The sequence below is a fragment of the Silene latifolia genome, chromosome Y (assembly GCF_048544455.1).
Source record: "Silene latifolia isolate original U9 population chromosome Y, ASM4854445v1, whole genome shotgun sequence".
In the NCBI taxonomy this organism is placed as follows: domain Eukaryota; kingdom Viridiplantae; phylum Streptophyta; class Magnoliopsida; order Caryophyllales; family Caryophyllaceae; genus Silene; species Silene latifolia.
The window spans coordinates 99,448,257-99,471,259 of record NC_133538.1 but is presented as its reverse complement, the minus strand read 5'-3'; the positions used below and the strand labels follow the sequence as shown (position 1 = coordinate 99,471,259).

Genomic DNA, 23,003 nt, shown 5'->3' with positions numbered 1-23,003 from the left:
ATTCCTGTTGTAACACCTTCGCCCCAGATTGGGAGCAAATTGGAGGAAGATTTTTCTGTTTTGGATGTTGGAGGAGCTAGTTTGGGGAAGGAAGAGCTGCATGTTGCTCCAGCTGTGAAGGAGCCAATCGTTCAAAGAGGCGGCTTAAGATGTCTTAGCTATGGCACTGATGGGGAGCCTGATGAGGAGCCAGGCAAAGTGACGGAGTCCGATTTGGATTTTGACGAGTCAGATGAAGTTATTGATTAGGGAGATGCTGAAGCTGTTGATCCGTTGAGTTCTGCGGATGTTGAAGTTGATAGGAGTGCAGCTGACGAGATGAGCACTGTAGAGGCTACTTCTTGTAGCCATGAGCCGAGCAAATGGGTCATTCCGTGGCCATTCTTGATCAACTATTAGTTGATTAAGACTTTACAAAACATTTTATTGCTTTCGTTAGACTCTTTTTATTGTTTTTGTGTGCGCGAGATTTCGCATTTTAATAAGTTTGCTTAGGATTTTAAATACTTTAGACTGTTACTTTGGGTTTTGCGCAATTTTGGGCGCGTTATTATGTGTATTTGCAGGTTTATAGACCATGTTGGCTCAATTTATTGAGCTAATTCGAAGAAAATCAGAACTTACAAAGCGGGTTTTCATCGATCGATCGCCTCCTATGGTCGATCGACCGAGCTGCGAATCCCGGAGCTTGTTCTGTTCACTCTAGTCGATCGACTGGGTGATGTGGTCGATCGACCGCCCAGCGCTGCTATACCTGTTTTCGATCATTCCCCTGCTGTGTTTGGTCGATTTGGTGAGTTGAGGGAGTCTTTTCTCCACTTTATTCTCCGACTCATTTCTGTTTTCTTCCGTTTCTTTATTTTACACATAATTTTGCGTTTAATAAATTGTTTTCTCGGAGTTACACGCGGTACTTTTCTGTCTTTTCAGGTACTTTTTGGCAGCACTGCTGGCTACTGAAACCTCCTAGCTCACGCTGGTTTGCGGAGGTTTCCTTTTGCTGCGCTTAAAGTCTTGTGAGTTTCCGAGTCCTTTTCATGTCTTATTTAGTTAATTTTCACACAATTTCCCGTTTCCCTTTTATTTCATTATATGATTTTGCACAATGGGGACATTGTGTGATTTGGTTTGGGGAAGGGTTTTGTGTAGCATTCATATGTTTTTGCATTCACGTTTAATTATTCTGTTTGCATTGTTATTTAATTTCTCCATATATACAGAAAATTCAAAAAAATTCAAAAATTTCAAAAATTCAAAAAAAAAATCACGTTTATTTTAGCATATAGGTCGAGTCGGAACGGTAGTATTTCAAAGATGACATTGCATTTTCAGCTGTTTTATGCCTGAGCCTTGCTTAATTGACATGTTATTAGTAGAATCAATATGCATAGTCTACGAGTTTTCGTTAATTTACTTGCTGGACTTGAGACTTGACTTTGATTTTTGGTAAACTACTTATATTTCCGAGGTTTAGAGCCTATAACTGGTGTCATTCATGACCAGTTTATCTAGGATTGTGAGTAGTACTCCTTATGAGACATGTTACATAAATTTGCATAAATATGAACTTAATCTGCTTAATACCTATATGCATTCGGGTTCGTGGTTAGTTGACACATGTGGAAGAGGTATCCTTTATTCATTTTGCCCATAAGCTCCACACTGCCAAAAATAGCCTTTTGTTCCTTTTACTACATCCTATATTCAGCCTGCCTTTGTCAAGATAGTAGTATTAGTCTTTGGAAATGTTCTTATTATTTTTGGTTGCATATGCTCTTATTGAGATGATGTTGGATGAAAGAATGAAGGAGGAAAAAAAATTGAAAAGAAAAGAAAAAGAAAAGGAAAAAAAACAGAAAATAGAAAGAAAGAAAAAGAGTTCGAAAAAAAAGAGGTCAGTCGATCGACTGAACCAAGTTGTCGATCGACTGAGTACTGTAGCAGAAAAAGAAAATTCGAAAATCACATGCTACAATTGTTATGAGTTGGTGATTTACACTCCCATGTTGTATTTATATCATTTGGGTAGTTACATTTATTGGAGATTGTGAGTTTAGTGCTTGATAACTAGCACTGGTTTTATCGAAAATCTTGAGTAAGGAAGTGGATGTTGTCATATAGTTTTATTTAGGTACTAGCTTGATCACCTATGCCTCCACATTCCCATAATTGTTTTGCCTCTTCTTACCCATAGCCTCACATATCCAAATTTACCTCGGCATGTGTCATGGTCATTTGTTTGGTTGGAATGCATATGTATGGTTGTAGAGATTATTTTCATATTAGATTCCAGGCATGTTCTTATAGGTCGTAGTTAGGAGAGAGTCATTACATATACTTCTTTCTATCTTATACATTATTCACCTGTGCTTATGAGTGATTCGGGCGACCCGTGAGAGTCCATAATGATAAGTCTCTACAGTTGACGGTTCTGCAATTTTTAATGACTACATAACTCGTTTGCATGATTCACACTACTAATTGATTGTTAGTTGTTGCATTAAATTGGTTTAGGCTTTACGGTTTGCATTTCGCTCTGAGATTGAACACGTTCCATTAGGTTTTAGGATCGAGTCTAGTTCTTGCTTGGGGACAAGCAAGGGTTTGGTTTGGCAAAGTTTGATTCGTGTCCTAAATATGATGTTTTACACCCTATTTTACACGCATTTCAGAGCTCATTTGTGTAGTTAAGTTACCATTTTCCCTGTTTTCGTCTACTTTCGTATTTTCATGTAATATTGCAGATTATTGCGGAAATGAGTAGATATCGAGCCGAATCCATCCCCGAGTACTAGGCATTGCATTTGACGTGAAGTATTTACTCGGGAAGCAAACTTGGTGCGCATCTCGAGGCCTGAAAGATAACTTTATGACGAATTTAGAAGCGGACTACCAGCTATAGTGGTCGATCGACTGATGCCTATGGTCGATCGACCAGAGCACGACTTACAGAAGCTACTGTTCAGCATATTCCAGTCGATCGACTGAGCTGCATGGTCGATCGACCGAACCGTTAATTCTGACGTGAATAAATAGAACGAGAAGTTAGAAGCCCATGGTAATTAGGTTTTAGGAAATAAGAATCACGTTGTATTCTTATATAACGTAGCTTTAGGTTTTAGTTTGGATCATCCAGTTTTATCTTCAAGTTCTTAACATACAATTCGATAGTCATTAGTTTAGATAATTTTCCGTCAATAAAGTTTACTTTTTGCATTCGGTTTTGATCTTTCCTCTTCAATTCTGCCTACGGTATTTTATGTTCCTTCGTTTAATACTCGTTGCTTTAATTCGTTCGTAGTATAGAATTGTTAGGTTAGAATTCCCAAAGCCAATTATCGTTTTATGTTAATTGTTCCTTTAATTAACTTAAGTATGAATTCGAATGCTTTAATTGTTGATTTTATTGCTGTCATTATTTCTAGTATGAGTAGCTAAATACCCTGTGCTAGGATGTAGGGAATCTGTAGGGTAGGCGGCATTAGAATTAGGAAGACCTAGATTGCGCCATGGTCGATCGACCGGCCTACCTGGTCGATCGACCGGCTCCGTGAGTGTTACTTCGTTTTAACTAATTTAATTGCTATATTTGACGAATCGAGTGCATGCGACTAGTTGAATGCCTAGGAATTGACCGACCCAATAAAGATCGAAAGATAGGGGAGGAAATAGACTACCTAATTAAGACGACTAAATTAATAAGATCGAGAGATAAGTTAATCTGGAATTTAAAATCACTTTTCAGGACGAAAGTAAGCATTAGTGATATTAGGGACCTGTAGCGAGATCGAAAGATGCTACCTGTTAAGAATGGACCGAGAGGACTTCTTATTTTTCCCGTCTCACGTGAGTGTTTTAGACTTACCTAGTGTACTGCCGCCGAAACTATAGTGAACCGATCATCTTAGTACCTTTTTAATATTCGATTTTATTTACTTCTTTTATTAGCTCGTTTATTTGTCTTAGCTTTGTTGCCTTTAGCTATAGATCACTCAAAACAAACCCCCCACTCATTTGTTACTTTAAGACTAAAATCAGACAACTAATAATTGCATCGCCTCTCTGTGGTTCGACCCTGACTGCCACTAGCTATAGTGGTAGTTTGGAAATATAAATTTATCTTTGGTACTCTATGACGGTATCAAATTTTGGCGCCGTTGCCGGGGAGGCAATTGTTTAATTTTTTGGTTGTTTTTATTTTGGTCTTTATCTTAGTTTAAGGGACATCTGTTCCTTAAACTCTTCTTATATTCTACTCGTAGTTTCTTCTTATGCGCAGGTCACAGGGTGGTGAATTACTACCGTTCAATCCTGAGATTGAGAAGACTTTGCGTGAGTTGAGACGATCATCTAGAGGATTGCCGACAGAGGAAGAGTTGAGTACTCTGTCCAGTTACTACGAGAACGAGCTATTTGAGGAGGATCCACCTTCATCTCCTATTTCTACTTCATCAGCTGAGACCGTCACATCTTCAGATATGGCTGAAGAAGCTAGTATAGCCAGTCACTCCGAGCCGAAAGCTGAGAATCTCTACAAGGGATTCGCATTGCCAGCTGGGACAGATAGGAAATTCGAACCGAAACCGTCTTATATTAACTTGGTTGAGAGAAAGCAATTTGGGGGAGCTGCAAATGAAGATGCAGCCAAACATATGGAGACATTCATTGATTACTGTTGTTCCATACCCCCACCAGCATGTGTGACCCAGGACCAGGTGAAGGAGACTATGTTCATATTCTCGCTTCGTGATGCTGCAAGGGAATGGTACCGAGATTTGGATCGAGCTGCTAATGGGATAACGGACTGGAATTCTCTAGCCCTAGCATTTTACATAAAATATTTCTCTGCCTGATCACGAGCTTCAAACAGGGTCCTGATGAAGATTTTCATGAGGCATGAGTCCGTTTCAAGAGACTAGTGCGAACCATTCCACACCATGGGTTTGAGAAATGGTTTTTGTGCAACCAATTCTACAATGGTCTTTATGATTATCAAAGACATCCTAGATGCTGCAGCTAATGGGAGATTTCAAGAAAATAGTGGTGAGACGAAGGGGTGGAAAATCATTGATGACATTGCCACCCATAAAGCTGAGCATGGGAATTCTAGAGGAAATCAGAGGAGGTCAGCTGAATCACCTGCTGTAGCTGCAATAGAGACAACTAATAATTGCATCGCCTCTCTGTGGTTCGACCCTGACTGCCACTAGCTATAGTAGTAGTTTGGAAATATAAATTTCTCTTTGGTACTCTACGACGGTATCATTAAGTTTAGTGGAAAGCATAATCATAAGACCTAATACATAGCCATGCACACCTAGTTGCCTTTGTGAAAAGCATCTTGGTCATGCATTGGCCCTAGCCACTTCCCCATAACCGGTTTTCTAAGGCCATAATTAGTAAGTTTTTCTCTCTAATTTTTTATTCACAACTTCACATAATATTTCTAGAATAAGATATATAATTTCCTCTAAACATCTTATGAGAAATTAGAGAGATAACAACTTCCAAAAATCCTTTCCCTATACCGAAATAATAGAGACCAATATAAATATTTTGGGTCAATTTTTAGTAAGATTTATATTGTTCTAGTTAAATAATATTTATCTTTTAAGGGGTTATCTTGGGTATTCATCTTTGGAAGAGATTCTAAGCTTGAATCTTTGTTCATCCATATGAGGAATGCTCAAGAACAAGTAAGAAGGAGATCTTACTTGTGCCCTTTGATCCGAAATATATAGTAAGGAAAACGATTTCTTCACTTATCTATTTTAGTTTGCATGCATAAGATTTGTATTTAATTTTATGACTAAATTAATTGTAACATATATGAATATGTTATATAATGAGATATAGATTTCTAACAAGCGGTATCAAGAGCCTTAGGTTGTTTGCATGCAAATCGGTTATTGTTTTTCCGAGTTATAAGATTAACAAACAAAACTTATAAATTTGTGTTTATTATGACATATCACGAAATTTATTATGCATGTTAAAGTTTCTGGTCCTAAAATGTTTTAGGATATTTTGGTTTAATTTATGGATTTTATTGTTCATTTTATATTATAATGGCATTAAAATGTGATTTTTATGATAAAAATGTAATTTTTGGACGAAAAATATCTAAACTTCAATTTTTCTAGTGGTTTTTGGATCTATTTTCACATATATTATATATTGATAGCCTGTAAATTTTCATAATTTTATGAGTTGTTATGCTCGAAATATGGATTTTTCATGTTAAATTCGAATTTAAATGAGAAAATAGGTTAATATGAGTTATATTTCGAACCTGGTCATAGAAATTTAGTATGTTGTCACATGCAATTTTAAAAGATGTGTGTAAAATATTTGGCTATAATGAAGTCTTTATTCATGATTTATGAATTTTTGATGAAAAATCACATAAATAGTGACTTTAATTAGTAAAAATGCTAAAACATACTTCATGACTAAGGAAAAACGTCACATGTTGCATTTTATCATATATTTCAGATCTAAAAGTGAAAAGTTAAGAAATACAATTTTTCTCATATTTTTATGATTATAATTGATAAATCCGATAAACCGCAACATTGTTTTTCTCGATAAATTTCGAAATTTTAACCTAAGTTTTTGAACAATATGAGTGTCATGGTATTTTTTCCAGAATGTTCATGAGTTTATAATTTCAAATTTTTATGATTTAATTTGAAGTTTAGGACATAATATTGTATTTTTGAGTCCATTTATGAACAATATTAAGAAATATAAGTTAATTATTGTCAATATGTTAGTGGAGACTAACTTTGAGTCCTAAGTTGGTTAGGGTAATTAACTTGTACATAAATATGAATTTATGTAATTATTGTGATTTTAAAAGGTTAAATCACGCAAATCCGTAAAAACTGATTAATATACGATATTGGCTCTTTAAAGGCGATTTAGCATAAAATTGGGCATGTTTATACATATTATAATGCTTCATTTTATTTATGATTGTCATATTTTAATTTTATGTAATTTTTGAATTATGTAATTTTACTTAGTATGGCCTTAGTTTTAATTGGTATTACCCGAAATGTATGGGAATATCGATTCGGTTGTAATTTATTGTGATCTCGTATCACCGTTTTCTAATTTAATAGATTTATTTTATTTTTAATTACGAATGTATAATAGGAAATTATGTAATTTGTTATGTAATTTATTTATTCCGGAGTTCCTTGAAGACGGTGCCACTCAAGAAGGCGGTCCATTAAAAAAAGAATTGCCTTGATATGCGTGCCAAGACCGAAGTTCAAGGGACCAAAGGAGTTGGTTTCCGAATATGTAATAGTTCATTAGATTTACTTTTTAGGAACGTCATACTAGGATTTAATTTACGCTTTGCATTTTATTTATATGTTGCATGCATCGCTAAATCGTCATAACTAAAACATGCATTATCATTTGATCGAGTATTTCGACCGTGTCAATTACAATTATCGTAGTTCATCGCTTTAGTTCACTTAAAACGTGATAGATAATAAATTGACATGACCTCTCGCTAAAATAAACAATTGAGACATAGCCTTACAAAAAGTAGAAACTATGAAAACCTATTTCGTGAGGGAGTGCACTCGGCTTTACCGGGGTACAAACCTTGTTACGTAGGGGAAGTGGGTGATAAATGTCTACCCACCGAATTTATAAAGATGAGGGTTGTTTTCGGCTTTACCGATGCCCAAGTTAATGTAAATTTGGATCATGGACACATTTATTCGAAATTTGGGTTGAACTCAACGAAAGTATTCTCGACGGTTGCCGGATGTGTTTCGGGCTAAAGATAAATATTAATGTAATTTTATCGACCAAGATTTCTAAAAGTAGAATCGATTAAAGCGTTAATCCACCGAGTTATATTGATAAGGGTTGTATTCGGCTTTACCGATGCCTAAGTTAATATGAATTTGTGTCTTGGAATCATTTATAATAGTTGGGTAGATGTCACTATATAAATGTTCATATCTTGTTAAACTTATTTACAAGTATTATTATAACGATGAATGTGTTGTTTTCATTATTCCGTTATCGTATTGTTCTATTTCTTTACCTCAAATTATACGATATCATTTCGTTTTTTAGTTCAAATCTCCATTAAAACCTCATATTATCCATTGTAAGGATCTCTTGTGAAGAGTATAGATGAAAGTTATTCGTGATCAAAAGGGTTTTTGATTTTCGACTAACATATCTACTTACAATGAATGGTTTCTCATGTGCTTAATTGAGTTAAGTATTTTGAAACGTTAAATCATTTTGGTGACTAGATTTGATGGAAATCGTAATAGACCAAAATACCGCAACCACTTCAATGAAAGTTTTAAGACTAAACAAACGAATGAAGAGTAGTCTTCATGAATATAATTTTGTTTCTAAAAGCAAAGACTCATTGAAATGAGTGGGAGCATTCTCTTAAACCGTTAAGAAAAGGATAAGGTTCTAAAGAAGTAAAATTAGAATGGAATTGATACAAGGTAATGTTAAAAGTAACGTTATTGAGAATAACAATACTAAACCTATCAATCCCGACCGATAAAGTTTCCATTGTCTTAATTGTTGGACGCTAGAAAGGAAACTACCCCAAATTATTGAAGAATCAACAAGTTAGTTGTGGGACATCTAATGGGACCTTCTTATTTAAATGTGTATTTGATTGACATAAATTTTGCTAGTACTACATCGTCAATATTAGAAACCGGTGGTGGTTTTCATCATTGTACTTGATACATAGGATGATTAGAATATGACGACTAGCAACAATGATGTTGAGAGATAGAGTTATTGTGTACTCAATCTAGTTTTTGGGTTTATAGTTGCACTTAATTATGACTATTAAGTGCATAAACTCTAAATAAGAATATAAACTTATTAAGATACAAAAGAGGGTTCACTTTTGTGACCCTATACACCATGATTTGATGAATGGCTAGCCCATTATCAAGGTGATTATATTCTACACCAAACTGGAATGATATATCATGTAGATGATGCAAGACTCAAAAAGGGTAACCCAAAGATTCTGGAATGATGAACACAAAGAGTTATCGAGTACTCTTGAAACCATTAGATCTTATGGTATATGCGTATCTTGTATTCAAAGCAAGATATTTCGTGCCTTTTTGGTTGAAAAGGAAATCGAGGTTGTAAATCATTGATCCAAAATAGGTTGATCATTTTCTTTTACCAACGATTTAGGTTGACACTAATGTGTTCACTTAATAAGGTAAATAGAGAAATCTTTGAAGAAGTTTAAAGAGTTCAAAGAATCATGATTTAGTCGTGATGGGATTATCAAAGTGAAGACTTTGATATAAGCCAAAGGAAAAGTGATATAGTATCACAAATTAATCTCTCTTAGCATGCATTATGGGATAATATGTGGTTGGATAAAGAATTCAAACTCCATTCGATATGGTTTAGACTTTAATCAAGTTACTTTGAGTTACTTGATCCTTTTGGGGATTTTATCATTTTGTCTAAATTATTTTTCCAATAAATCTAAAACGAATCATATGAGATATGAAATGGTAGGGTACCATGTTTGTATGTTTTCAAAAGAAACAAATGCTCATTTTTCCTTACTATAATCACGAGTACAACGGGTTTGTGGCTTGTGAAGCTGTCTTTATAAATTACAAGTTTATTTCTAGAAGACAGAGTGGGAGAAATTATTCAAGAGCCACAAAGAATGTTATGTCGTAAGAAACTGGTCTTTCTTGCCTACATGAGACATTTTGTGTAAGACGTCGTTTCTTCAAAACCTAGGAGGTTAAATTCGTCACTTGTTGAAGATGATGAATTCATGCTACTTTTAAGAAATTTAAGAGCTTATAACTTACAAAGAAATCGTTTGATTCAAGTTGATTACTTCTAGAAAGTAATGAACATATGACTTATATGAGAGTATTTAAGTCACAACTCAATACAAGGCTTAGAGCCATGAATATCCGAAATAAATTCCAAGTGAATTGTTAGATATCAAAGCTTAATTGGTTGCAGAAGGTTTTTGCACTAGTTGAAATGCTTAAGTCTATTTGGATCTTCTTAGGGATTGTGTTTAATTATGATGATATACATATAGCAAGTGAATCTAAAACCCACTTCTTCTATTAGAAGGAATGTATTCAATACATGTCTTGAGTTTTGTAGATTCTTGCAATCCTAAGATAATGTGAAACTTAAGAGAGAGTCTTAAGTAGGACATCAATGAGTTGGAATCAATGTTTTGATCATGTTATAAAACTTTTCTCGATAAGCCGAGAAGTTGTGTTTATACATAGAGTTTAGGGGGAGTTACGGAAATTTTAATTAGTCTTATATGTGGATGACATATTGATCATTGGGAATGATTTAAAGACTTTTGGAGTATTATAATACATCTTAATATCCGGATTTATGGAGATAAATCCACATAATATTAGCGTCAAATAAAAAGTCTTATGTTGATAAGTTTCATGACTAGTTCAATCAAGTTGAACACATTTGATTGATTCCATTTGCTTCCGCTGCCGAATCAATTAAATAGGAAATGATGTATAACACTTCATATACTTTGAGTATGATGAATTGTTTCAAATCGAATTTAAGTAATAGTTACCAAGTAAGCCATGAAGATTACCCTTAAGTGCTTGCAGAAGCATTAAGGATGTAATGCAAAGTGTTTTTGATGCAATTTTGTGTAAGGGTGTTACACAAGTGACAATTGACAACTGAGATTGCGCATGGTTTCCGACAAAACCATAATCAAAACACTTAGGATGGTTAAGATACCATTGTGGCTATGTTATTTAAGAAATAGATTTTCTAGAATCGTTCTAGGCAATAAAGAACAATGAGAAATATTTACAACGGAAATTGAGTACACTTGCAATCATGAGATGTGCAAGAAGGATGAGTCCCGCACACTGTGAAAACAGTGGGAGCTATTGTAACACCCCCATACTCCAAGTGCCTTACCAGGACCACTTAGGTATGAAGACATTACCATCTCGGTCGCCCGAGGTATGATAATCAAATAGATAAAACAGAAACAACGTTTAATTATAAATGCTTTAGCGAAGAGTTACAATCCTCAAACCAAACTGAAAGTACAATACATTATTCCAAACTATCTGTTCTCAACTGAAATAATAATAAATGCTAAACTACAGCGGAAGACTCTATCATCATGTCGTGGCCATCCCAAGCTATCCGAAGATCATCTCTATACTGTTCAATATCGCTCACCATCCTCGAATGGATCACCGCAGTTTTACAAAACAACACCGGGGTCGGTGACTAATCACACAATCAATATAGATAACAATAATAAGACAAACAGACAAACTGAATGTCACACACACACATACACCACCAACTCCCATCATCTCCATATCGATCGTCCACTTTGGACTACCCCGATGGGGACCGCAGCCTGTTCCCACCTAAGCCCCGCTCATCGTACGAGCGATAACCCCGTCCATTAATGTGCACATCCCCTTTCGTGGCGGGTTCCACGAAGGGCGAAACTAGGGCGTGAGATCACTCCCGCAAGTGACCCCACTAAGCCGAGAACGCATCTCGAGAGCCATAGAAACCAATCACAATCACAATCACAATCACAATCACAATCATCATATCAAACAACTAACTACAAAGACATCACCAATATCCCATTATGGGACTAATACCGAGTAGGAAATCCTACCTGGAAAGCACAACACGCAGACGGTATCTCACAACTGTCTCAAAACGCCTCTTCTACGAATTCTCCTCCTAACATATAACACATAAAGACTACCAATTACTTACTATTCATAAAACCCCCAAATCCTAAATTAGGGTTTGACCAAACCTAGCAAAACATTATATAAATTATATTAAAAGCTTACCCTCGACGCAAGGAATCCAACGACACGAACTACGACACGAACCGACCGTCGAACTCCGGGAATTGTTAAGGGTGCGATTAGGAAGATGACGATCGCTTTCTCTCTTAAACAGGTTTTAGGTTTTGGTAAAAGTGAATTAAAACAACGACGATTATGTTTAAATACCCTAATCGCATAATTAACAAAACCCGCGAAAAACTCCTCAGAAACCAGGACACTCGATCGAGTACCCAAGGAACTCGATCGAGTACCCCCTACTCGATCGAGTGCCTAAGGCTACTTGATAGAGTACCCCCTTACTCTATCGAGTACCTAAGGCTACTTGATAGAGTACCCCTTACTCTATCGAGTACCTAAGGCTACTTGATAGAGTACCCCTTACTCTATCGAGTACCTAAGGCTACTTGATAGAGTACCCTACAGTCGAAACTTTTCTAGAACGCAACTTACCCTTACTCGACGAGTAAGGCCTACTCGATAGAGTACCCCAAGACTTATAAATACGGAGTATTACGGTCTTCCCTCCTTAAAAAGAACTTCGTCCCCGAAGTTCAACCCATACTCAAAAACAACCATACTAACTCGACCTGACACAACAACATAACTAAAAACTCAACAACTCGACCAAACATAAAACATGAACTCTTAACACCCACTCCACCAACTATGTTTACTTCCTTAACATGACTCACGATATCGTATCCACCACATATATATCTCTCACGACACCAACTTCATACATAACCAACCACCATCCACTAACACTGCTAGCTCCATAATATCATCCACTATCAAATCCAAAATCAAGACACTCCTAGACATCAATTGGAATGTTACATTCTACCACCCTTAAAAGGAACTTCGTCCTCGAAGTTTACTCAGACTCATAACATCATCCTTCAACTGTCAACACTATATAAAATATTCCCACACTCTGAAGCATCACACTACTACAAGCACGGCCATGGCCTTTTATAAGTATTGTCCACAAAACAAATCCCTCCTTTACGCTACGCTAACACTCTACTTCAAATTTTATTACCGCATGCACCACCATGAAACTCTCTTTTATTGCATCCTACTCCTCTTAAGACAAATGTTACGTCCTCGTAACTCACTAATACTAAACCCATAGCTATATTATCTCATTATCCTCATCACCACCATAGGTCAAAGATAACTGCCTATAACCTCATTTCCATAATCACTCCTATTTCTCAAGGCTCTCTTACTTCAACAGTTCTCATACTTCAAATCAATCTGTACACCCCTAACCTATACCATAAGGCTCGTAGCAAAATCACCATACTAACTCTCCATTATCACTGCAAACCAACATACCTCGCTATGTAAAGCACTTATCTTCCAGAAGCATAACTCCCGATCCACACTCATTACTTATACTCACACTAGATCCTCAAGTTCTTTCCTTCATTACCGCAAAACTCATACATAACTTAATATGACACTAATTCCCCCAACACCCTACACTCATTTGTCCTAACAAAAGATTATGAACTACCTGCCGCTTTCAGATCATTACAACACATGTTCCACGAATCATTTTCCGTTACCATGTCTACTAAAGCCTTATCTAGAACAAGATCAAAGTTACTGTAACAGCCTCTCACAACCGTGTCCCATTAATAGAACATCACTATATCATGACAACAACGAAAACATATTCAACTCTATTTCATATCATACTCTACCTCATTCTTAACTTAACCTGGTAAAGAAAACATCAATAAGCAAGACAACTGTCTACATGTTCAACCAAAACTCACAAAGAACAACAACAAACAAAACAACAATCTATGTATAACTGGTATGCACTTTCGAAAACTCGTATCATAATCATCCCGCCTACTCCACCACAACCGGTGACGGCATCACAACACCGCCACCAACAGCCACACCACAATGCGAAAATACCCGCATCACAATACTAAATACCGTGCCCGGATCACCACCGGAGGCACCACAACCACATCGATAGACATCACAGCTACATACAATTCCATAAATACTGACTCGGAAATAACCTTTCGGACAAGAAAACTTACTCAAATCCACTTTACTCAATCACAACGCAACATATTATATGAATTAAACAGATAAGCATCTCATGAACATCATCTCTACCATTTCACGGAATACACATGTGTTATTAATACACATAAAATTATAACTAGCCATGTCAAATTAATCAAATTATTACCTTTTTGGATATCATTCAATTAAACTACCGTGTCCAACATATATATTACATAACATTCATAAAACAGCTTTATAATTATCACACCATACCACTTCTTGTGAGGTCAGAACCTCACACAAACATTTACACATATCATAGACCCGTAATCACAACCAACTAGTCAATCCCGACCACGTAAGTTACCACTCAACAAAGGTTACCTGTTGTCCGAGCTTAACTCGCATGCCCCTCATCACATTCTTCCATTTGCATCACCAAAGACCTTCGCCATACATAACCATACAAAGCTAACACTCATTATGAGAAACCACCTCCTAAGACTATGTCTTATACTTCCTGACAACCATACTTTTATCAATTCGGTCTTTACAAAATCACCTCTTTAGAATTGCCACTTTTCTAATATACCCTTAACCTTAACCACTAGTCAAAGACCATAACACTACCATTGTCCGGACATCAAACCTCTTCACTCATCTCTAAACATCATTATTTCTTTTCTATCTTTGGTTAACATCCCAAACAACGAACATCGAATCCATGAACAAAATTACCTCAACATTCTTCCCAATATTTTCCTTAATTGAATCATCATCCATTTTTCCACCAAAATCTCATATCATGCAGATATTCTACTAACTTCTTACTTTCCTTAATTTCTCGAAACTCATTATTAAACATGTTGTCCTGAAGCTCCCATATAACCATTAACTAACATCCTCATGATAATATCACACATTTCGATGATTCCTTACCTTTATATCACATAACTCCGGTGAATATTTTCCTCAGCTTACTTTTATCCTTCTTTTCTCTTTACACTCAATAATACCAATTAATAGTTCAACTCCTTATTCCTTCTAGCTAACTCTTTAGAAATCCAGTTACCCTTTCGTTGCTCCAAAACTCAAATTCCATTATTTTCTACCGACATCATCCCACTCTTTCTTACCATGGATCTTCTCTTATTATGCTATCACTCACACTTGCCACTAATCTATCCATAGAATCAACGTTTAATGTTCAAACAATTGCATCTCCTTTTTTACATCTCTAGAAATCATAATTCATTTAATACCGTTAATTACCCAAGGAAATCACACAATAGTTTCGTCTCTCGATAACACAAATTTCCAAACTCGAGTCACTACCGCAAATCCACGTCGCGACATGTCCCATTAAGTTCGCTATATACCACTATTTCCAAACGACCTTTCATTACATATGTTCTTACTCAACACTATTTCTAGCCATCTCCCTCCATAATTTATTATACATCTCAAGTTGCTACTATCCACATCCTTTCTTTCAATCTTTTCATTCTCACGTTCCTTAAACTTACATCATGCCTTGCCCACATTCACTTACATTTTCATTACTCAACATACAATCATGTCACTCATCTCGTCTCACACAACATGCTCTATGCCTCAATTAAGTCTTACTAATCCCAACACATATAAATCATGTCCTCCCCACCGAACTCATACTCATCATAGGTGCCACTCTTTACACCACAAAATTGGGTAACTTACGCGTCAAGACCAACATACATGTAAAACAATGCATAAAGAAGCAAAATAACGCCTTTGAATTAAACATAATATGCAACGAAGTCAAAAGATAAACATATGACCCAAAATAGGGGTCACTAGATCGAGATAGCCACTCGATCGAGTAAGGGACTTACTCGATCGAGTAGGTGAAGATCAGAAGCACGTAAAACAAATTACCAGGGCTACTCGATCGAGTAGCTAAGGTACTCGATCGAGTGCCCCTTACTCGATCGAGTACCAAGGATACTCGATCGAGTACCCCAATTCTCAAGACTTTGTCCAGTTTTCAGAAACAGTCATAACTCACTCATTTCTTGGTCGTTTTGGACGTGTGACCTATCGTTAGAATCGTAAAAGAACAAGCTATCACCTCCAATTGGAATCACATTAAAATCATTTACGCATCTCAAGTTATAACAGTTTAAAGACAACTTTGCTGTAATCAGACGACATAATTATTTGATTTTTACTTCCAAACAACTTAAATCACAACCAAATTAAACGAAAACAACCCAAAACTCATAAAACCAGTATTCATAATCATATGTTACTATTTTCAAAAGCCAAACAACAACATGTATACTTACACATCGCTTTATATATATATAGACAAAACACTTTTCCTTGCGTAATTATAACATGTCAAATTACATGTATCAATAATTATACTTTCATGCTTTACAATTCACGTCATTATCATCTTTCATCCATCAATTCATACAACATACTACTACATAAATACACACAGCACACAATAAGCACATAACGATCCCGACACATATCCCATGGTGACCGGTTCAAAATTGTAGGGCGAGTTCGCGACTTTAGGACGTCTCCCAAGTCTTTGCATTAGCTCCTACAACCTTTACCCCGGGTTCATTTTAATTGACTCCCTAGATTCATTAGATTCATTGGTTACAGGTTTCAGGATCGTCGCTCTGATACCATTTGTAACACCCCCATACTCCAAGTGCCTTACCAGGACCACTTAGGTATGAAGACATTACCATCTCGGTCGCCCGAGGTATGATAATCAAATAGATAAAACAGAAACAACGTTTAATTATAAATGCTTTAGCGAAGAGTTACAATCCTCAAACCAAACTGAAAGTACAATACATTATTCCAAACTATCTGTTCTCAACTGAAATAATAATAAATGCTAAACTACAGCGGAAGACTCTATCATCATGTCGTGGCCATCCCAGCTATCCCAAAGATCATCTCTATACTGTTCAATATCGCTCACCATCCCCGAATGGATCACCGCAGTTTTACAAAACAACACCGGGTCGACTAATCACACAATCAATATAGATAACAATAATAAGACAAACAGACAGCCTGAATCACACACACACATACACCACCAACTCCCATCATCTCCATACTGATCGTTCACCGGACTACCCGCCCGATGGGGGACCGCAGCCGTTCCCACCTAAGCCCCGCTCATCGTACGAGCGATAACCCTGTCCATTAATGTGCACATCCCCTTTCGTGGCGGGTTCCACGAAGGGCGAAACTAGGGCGTGAGATCACTCCCGCAAGTGACCCCACTCAGCCGAGAACGCATCTCGAGAGCCATAGAAACCAATCACAATCACAATCACAATCACAATCACAATCATCATATCAAACAACTAACTACAGCACATCACCAATATCCCATTATGGGACTAATACTGAGTAGGAAATCCTACCTGGAAAGCACAACACGCAGACGGTATCTACAGCTGTCTCAAAACGCCTCTTCTACGAATTCTCCTCCTAACATATAACACATAAAGACTACCAATTACTTACTATTCATAAAACCCCCAAATCCTAAATTAGGGTTTGACCAAACCTAGCAAAACATTATATAAATTATATTAAAAGCTTACCCTCGACGCAAGGAATCCAACGACACGAACTACGACACGAACTGACCGTCCGAACTCCGGAATTGTTAAGGGTGCGATTAGGAAGATGATGATCGTTTTTTCTCTTAAACAGGTTTTAGGTTTTGGTAAAAGTGAATTAAAACAACGACGATTATGTTTAAATACCCTAATCGCATAATTAACAAAACCCGCGAAAAACTCCCTCAGTAAACCTGGGACACTCGATCGAGTACCCAAGGTACTCGATCGAGTACCCCTTACTCGATCGAGTGCCTAAGGCTACTTGATAGAGTACCCCTTACTCTATCGAGTACCTAAGGCTACTTGATAGAGTACCCCTTACTCTATCGAGTACCTAAGGCTACTTGATAGAGTACCCCTTACTCTATCGAGTACCTAAGGCTACTTGATAGAGTACCCTACAGTCGAAACTTTTCTAAAACGCAACTTACCCTTACTCGACAGAGTAAGGCCTACTCGATAGAGTACCCCAAGACTTATAAATACGGAGTATTACAGTCTTCCCTCCTTAAAAAGAACTTCGTCCCCGAAGTTCAACCCATACTCTAAAAACAACCATACTAACTCGACCCAGACACAACAACATAACTAAAAACTCAACAACTCGACCAAACATAAAACATGAACTCTTAACACCCACTCCACCAACTATGTTTACTTCCTTAACATGACTCACGATATCGTATCCACCACATATATATCTCTCACGACACCAACTTCATACATAACCAACCACCATCCACTAACACTGCTAGCTCCATAATATCATCCACTATCAAATCCAAAATCAAGACACTCCTAGACATCAAACGGAATGTTACAGCTATTCTAAGACTAGAGGGCTTATGTCTTGATTGGATCTCGACACGTACTCAGAAAGTTTTGTAATACAAATGTATACATTACAAGGAAAACGAGTATGTAGTAAGGTTGAGTAAGGTACAAGAAGTTGATAAAACCTACTAACCAAAGCTTTCTCATAGGCTTAACATGATGAGTCATGTCATTTCAATTGAATTGAGATGAACAACTACATACAAAATCTAAATTGGATATGAAGTAGTAATCAAGTATTGACTACTCATATGATAATCACATTTGTCTTTCGAGTTTTTAAAATCTGAAAACTCCTTTTATACTTTGTTACATCCAAACGGGTTCTATAGACAATATTGAACCCCGTTAAAGTGAACCCGAATTAACATGGTATTCGCCCATAGTCACTTATATGAGGTGACGTCTCGAAGTGACTAGAGTGTGATGCGATTGATGGCAAGTTCAAGTGCCATAGAGTCATGTGAGATGACTAGTCGATCACATAGGCAGACTGTTAGGAACACTTTGTCGGGCCTTATAACCGCTTATAGAGTTCTGGCAAATTTATATAGCCTGGTCGTGGCGAGAGCTACTATAGTATTCTAATGAGTCGATTCTTTTGACTAAAGACTATTCGCCTAAGATGGCACAGTTTCAGATTAACTTTGATTTGTGTTACTACGACCTTCGTAAATGGGGTCAAATGGGCATATTTTGGGTTATGATGGTTGTGGCTAGTCGAAGGGAATAAGTGCAATAGGAATTGTCCACCCCTTGTCAGGATTATAACAGTATCTCAGGGCCACTCGAGGAGTAATGAACTGGAAATGCGTGGCCACGCTCGGAAGGTATCTATGGTAGATAATTCCGTTCAATCAGTTATTCTTCAGATCGAGGAAACCACTCTCGATATAATCATTTGCAAGTACGACCTGAAAGACACCTTGCATTGAGTGGGAGATAGTAATAGGACAAGAGAATTGGTGACGCACACTTGTCGAGGACAAGTGGGAGATTGTTGGAATATGTGTCCTCCGACAATAATGCGATCACAACTGTTGATCATGATGATCACATGTTTAAATCTCGTTTTAAGAATACATGTTGGATGTAATATTTTACAGTCAACTGGTCCACACATATCGTTAATGATTGGCTGACAAGAGTTTGACATTAATGTCGTGCGACGGTGGTGATCAGTTGATCCCCTTAGGTCATACCTAAAGGGTAACACTCTTAATTGAATATTTAATTGATCGTATGACGATACGAGTTAATTAAATTACTTTAAATTGACGGACGATTTTGGAAGTAATATTTACGTGTCTCATTGTAATTTGATTAAATAAGATACGGTCTAAGTAATCGAATTGTTTTATTACTTAGATGAAATTATTGTTTACGAAACAATTGAATTTGAATTTGAATGAATAATTTATTATAAATACAAGACGTTGTAATTTATAATTTGATAAACCATTTTGGCACAAGTAATTACAAATTACTAAGTCGATTTTGTATATGACATATTTTATGAGTATGTTGATTTTTAATATGTTAAAAATACATTACAAATTCACATGTCAAGTAACATGTCACATATGACAAATTGACAAATGACAAAATATAAAAAGAACCATCCATTTTATGAAAGTGCCGAAAATAAGGAAGGAGTATTAGGTTTAAATTATGTTAATTATGTTTAGTGGAAAGCATAATCATAAGACCTAATACATAGCCATGCACACCTAGTTGCTTTTGTGAAAAGCATCTTGGTCATGCATTAGCCCTAGCCACTTCCCCATAACCGGTTTTCTAAGGGCATAATTAGTGAGTTTTTCTCTCTAATTTTTTATTCACAACTTCACATAATATTTCTAGAGTAAGAAATATAATTTCCTCTAAACATCTTATGAGAAATTAGAGAGATAATAACTTCCAAAAATCCTTTCTCTATACCGAAATAATAGAGACCAATATAAATATTTTGGGTCAATTTTTAGTTAGATTTATATTGTTCTAGTTAAATAATATTTATCTTTTGAGGGGTTATCTTGGGTATTCATCTTTGGGAGAGATTCTAAGCTTGAATCTTTGTTCATCCATATGAGGAATGCTCAAGAACAAGTAAGAAGGAGATCTTACTTGTGCCCTTTGATCCGAAATATATAGTAAGGAAAACGATTTCTTCACTTATCTATTTTAGTTTGCATGCATAATATTTGTATTTAATTTTATGACTAAATTAATTGTAACATATATGAATATGTTATATAATGAGATATAGATTTCTAACACAGCTCATTTGGTTACAGATCATAATCGAGAACTCTATTCTGTCGCTGATCTTTTAGTTTTAAATGTTAATGGAAAATGCGTCGCCTATCTTTTAATACTTTGGTTTCTGATATAAAAGGTAAGAAACATTTGATAGATAATGATATGGTTGATAAGTTTCCAATCCGCATGCTGACGTTACATCTATTTCCGCTTTTATTATTGATTCTGAACACCCTGATGCGCCTGGTTGTGACATTATTATGGATTCTGATATCGTGTTTGCGGCCACTGATCCTCTCATTAGTCTGAACTCAGATAGCCTTCTTAATGAGCACTACTACACAACCCTTGCATTTATGACGCTTTTTTGAGCATTTTTTGACGCTTTAAAGCGTCAATATTTTGTTTATTGACGCTTTTAAAAAGCGTCATTTTTTGGGGCGTCGTTATTTTTTGACGCTTTTTTGGGTCAACAAATATAACGCTTTTTAAGCGTCTTTATGGGCTATTGACGCTTTTAATTGTCAACAAAGTTGACGCTTTTAAGCGTCTGCAGTGACTATTGACGTTTTTTTTGTCAATAAATTTGACGCTTTTAAACGTCTTCATGGACTATTGATGCTTTTAATTGCCAACAATTTTGACGATTGTAAGCGTCTTCATTGATTATTGACTATTTTATTTGTCGACAAATTTGACGCTTTTAAGCGTCTTCAGCGACTATTGATGCTTTTGTGTCACTCGATGAGACAAAATTATATATTGATACTTCTTATATCACGGTATAATTTTGGCTTTTTGATTACCTGATAAAATCATTGAGTAATTAAATAGACCTATCTATAAGTAGTATAGTACTACTAGCTATTACTAAGTCATGAAAAAACATAATGCAATATATTAAAATGAAGTAAGTACCCACGTACTTTTATAAATAAGCATACGTTTGATACATATATCATCTCCATCACAAATACTAGCAATACTAGCATATAAAATTTAACTAATATAAACTAGTATTGACTTTATAGTACGACATAATCAATAATATCTAGCAGGTTCACCAGACTCCTTTTGGACACCACATTCTTCTCGTTCTGAGTTCCTGTCTCTCAGAAGATACATGTTTGCGCCTGCTGACCGCATTGCCCTTGGTAACCTCAATGGAATGTTATTATTTTCTGGCCATGTTGTTGTTTCTTGTGCATCCTCAGCTGCTGGTTTAGTAGGTGGGGCTGCAGGAACAAGCTGAATCACAGATTTCCTCCATTTTTTCCGAGTGGTGGCATTTGATTTCACCTGCAGCAAAAATGGATATTAGAGGGGGTTCCATATTATAAAACAATTAGGGGTCGTTTGGTTCATTACTTAGGAATGGAATGGATTGGAATGAGAAACCATAGGAGTATGGAGTTCTAATTCCATAACTTCCAAAACATGTTTGGTTCATTGGAAAAATAATAATGAAAGAATGGAGTTTGAATCCATGGGGAGGAGGTGGGTATGGGATTCCAAGGGGTTAGGGTGGAATGAGAATCCATCAGGATTCTAATTCCATTTCAAAACACTCCAACCAAACACTAGAATGACTAGAATCCATTCCATTCCATTCCAAACCTCCCAACCAAACACGCCCTTAGTTTAAAACGGATACTTCCGTCTAAAACAAGAATTTGTGGTCATAAAATTAATAGTGGCATTCGGCAAAAAGACGTACATGTGTATTCCCAATGTCTGCCAAAAGCGTCCGACGGTTTGCATTTTCTTCAGTTTGGTCACCAAGTGCACTTTGAAGCAAGGCGGCACCTTGAGCAACAAGGTCAGCATCATCAAACAATTAGTTTAAAACGGATACTTCCGTCTAAAACAAGAATTTGTGGCCATAAAATTAATAGTGGAACTCGGCAAAAAGACGTACATGTGTATTCCCAATGTGTGCCAAAGGCGTCCGACGGTTTGCATTTTCTTCAGTTTGGTCACCAAGTGCATTTTCTTGTTGAGGACAGAGTCTAAGCATGCGCATGGTTTTTGCCATTGCAATCACAGAATCATCTCCATTTAACACCACAGAAACAAAATTTTACAAAAAGAGATTGGATTAATCAAGAGAGAAAAAAAACTCAATAGAGAAGAAACATGACCTACTGGCAGCAATTATTTGGGTAAAAAATGAGTAACACAGACATAAAAAAAAAAGGAACGCAATAGACGCATCGAAGTTCAAATGATGTTAGGTGTATTATTGTGGCATTTGTAAACTAGACAGTCGCATAGATCATATATCAATATGTATGGTGTTTGGGATGGTGATAAGTAGTAAAGGTGGAGC

General features: G+C 36.3%; 1 long non-coding RNA gene across 1 annotated transcript; it reads right to left on the bottom strand.

The window, feature by feature from the left end:
• Positions 1-21,572: 21,572 nt before the first annotated feature.
• Positions 21,573-22,654, bottom strand: LOC141626891 (uncharacterized). Its single transcript, XR_012536460.1, has 3 exons — positions 22,593-22,654; positions 22,392-22,480; positions 21,573-21,973 (listed from the first exon to the last, which is right to left on the bottom strand). It is a non-coding gene; the product is annotated as an uncharacterized LOC141626891 (long non-coding RNA).
• Positions 22,655-23,003: the final 349 nt, after the last annotated feature.